The sequence below is a fragment of the Montipora capricornis genome, chromosome 8 (assembly GCF_036669925.1).
Source record: "Montipora capricornis isolate CH-2021 chromosome 8, ASM3666992v2, whole genome shotgun sequence".
NCBI classification, from domain to species: Eukaryota; Metazoa; Cnidaria; class Anthozoa; order Scleractinia; family Acroporidae; genus Montipora; species Montipora capricornis.
In genome coordinates, this window is record NC_090890.1 from 17,104,770 (window position 1) to 17,107,269 (window position 2,500).

Consider the following 2,500-nt stretch of genomic DNA (forward strand, 5'->3'; position numbering starts at 1 on the left):
TCTTCCGCACAAGTACGGGGAGTGTCGCAGGATCTTAGACTGTTGGTTCCCACGTGAATAATTATCTCGTCTGGGTTTCTACGAAGCAGTGGCTTAATATGATCTTTCATATCCAGCGTTGTACAGCCTGGGAAGGATGAAACTTTTACTCGCGAGTTTTAAGACATTTTATGGCCTTGGAGGTTCTTGAGAATAGAATCTCCGGCTATAATGAGTTTCTAGAATATTTGTCAGATTTTCTTGAGCGTCAATGCCGTCAAAATCTGAATATTTATCTCATGGGAGACTTCAACATAGATCTGTTAAAATATGAAACTTGTGGTTACACACAAACTTTACTGCAAACGATGCGAAGTTTTTCCATGGTTCCAGTGGTTGATAAACTGACTAGAGTCTATGGTAATTCAGCAACTTTAATTGACAATATTTTCCTAAATAATCCTGAGAATAATATAGTTTGCGGCAATATCGTGTCCGATACAACAGATCACTTCTCTCAGATGTGTATATTAACGTCGCAATGTAAAACATTCTTTTCAAATAACAAAACAAAGGTTCGTGATTATTCAGCCTTCAATGCAAATCTTTTATTAACGACTTGCAGAATATTAATTGGAATAATATTTCCAAACTTACTGATGCTAATCAATCGTTCTCCTGGTTTTACAAATGCGTCAATAACATAATTAATAAACACGCCCCTTTAAGAAGTGTATATTATATCCAATCGTAAACAAAAATTCCTTGCTAAACCATGGCTGACTGCGGGTTAAGAAAATCAATCAGGGTAAAGAATGCCCTCTTCTATACCTCAGATTGGGACAAATACAAATTTTACAGAAAGAAAATCACCTCCCTTACGAGATTAAGTAAAGCGAACTATTATCAAAGTTTCTTTGATCTCAACATACGTAATATGCGCCAAACTTGGAAAGGAATTAACGAACTAATTGGAAGCTATAAAAAGAAAAATAAGCATAATCCAACTAACTTTATTCGACCAAATCCGAATGAGGCTCCAACTAGTGACCCGAAGGAAATAAGCAATATTCTTAACAAATATTTCGGCACTGTTGGGAGCAAATTGGCTTCTAAAGTTCCTCAGACTTTAAATACATTCTTTGATTATCTAGATCCACCACTTAATCGCACTTTCTTCTTTGATCCTATTATTCCGGAAGATATTAACTTTGAAATTTCAATTTTACAAGATAACAAGGCCCATGGTCTTTACTCATCTCCGGTTAGGTTGTTAAAATTGGCAAAAAGTGTCATATCTGTACCTCTTGCCACGATTTTTAATCAGTCTATTTGCTCAGGGATTTTTCCATCTAAATTAAAACGTGCTAAGATTATCCCGATATTTAAGGACGAAGATGACTAAATGTCCGAAAACTATCGACCTATTTCATTGCTCTCGATTTATAGCAGGAGTTTTGAAAAACTTATGTACTCCAGACTTACCAAGTTTGTCAAAGATTGCCACATTCTCTATGATCAGCAATATGGTTTTCGTAGTAAACACAGTACTCAGCATGCTATATTTGATATTGTTAACACAATTCTCCAAAATATAGACAACGGTAAATTTTCGTGCGGTGTTTTCATCGATCTCAAGAAAGCTTTTGACACTGTTAATCATGAGATTTTGTTAGCTTAACTTGAAAATTATGGTGGTAGAGGTGTAATTAACTCCTGGTTCAGATCATATCTAACTGATCGAAAGCACAACACGGAAGTTAATAATGTTGTGTCTGAGGCTGAGACGACCTTGTGCGGCGTGCCACAAGGCTCAGTCCTCGGACCACTCTTGTTCCTTCTGTACATCAATGATATTTACAAGTCCTCTTCGTTATTTTCCTTTTATCTATTCGCTGACGACACCAGTATAATACTTTCAAATAACAACTTAAAGGAACTCGAGTCTCTTGTTAATCGCGAGCTTGGCAACGTCAACGAATGGCTTAAGGCCAGCAAACTGTCTCTGAACATAAAGAAATCAAACTTTGTCATCTTTCGTCCCCGGCAAAGGAATATGCCCTTCACACCTAGGATTAGAATTCTTGACTCCGTAACTAACACCTACGCAAACCTTGAAATGAAATCTTCATTATGTAAAATATCTTGGCTTGATGATTGATTCAAATCTTTCATGGAAATATCACATAGAATCTATCTGCCACAAAATCAGCAAGTCGATAGGAATTATAGACAATATTAGACATTATTTCCCGCGTCATGTTTTACTTTCAGTGTACAACTCATTAATTGTCCCTTACTTAACTTATGGTATTTGTGCTTGGGGTAATTGTCCCTTGACATTTCAAAGAAAGATTGTAACTTTACAAAAACGGGCCCTACGTCTTATTCACTTCTGTAAGTCTAAAGAACACACCGTACCCTTCTTTCTCAAATCAAATTGCCTTCTCCTACCTAGCCTATTTTTTAGAGATTGTAGCTATTTACTGTATGATATAAACAGACAGTCAGAACCAGCTAG

The 2,500-nt window shown here is 36.3% G+C and overlaps 1 protein-coding gene across 7 annotated transcripts in view; it reads left to right on the plus strand.

Annotated features, from left to right (window-relative positions):
* LOC138060599 (adipokinetic hormone/corazonin-related peptide receptor variant I-like) overlaps nt 1-2,500 on the plus strand; it is a 198,838-nt gene that overhangs the window by 188,657 nt on the left and 7,681 nt on the right. For 2 of the 7 annotated variants that reach the window (XM_068906439.1, XM_068906442.1), the window contains exon 2: nt 1-53. This exon is cut by the window's left edge and continues 132 nt beyond it. The exons of the other annotated variants lie outside the window; for them this stretch is intronic. The gene's annotated coding sequence lies outside the window, so the exon portion shown is untranslated. The remainder of the gene's footprint in view (nt 54-2,500) is intronic. 7 annotated transcript variants of the gene reach the window in all.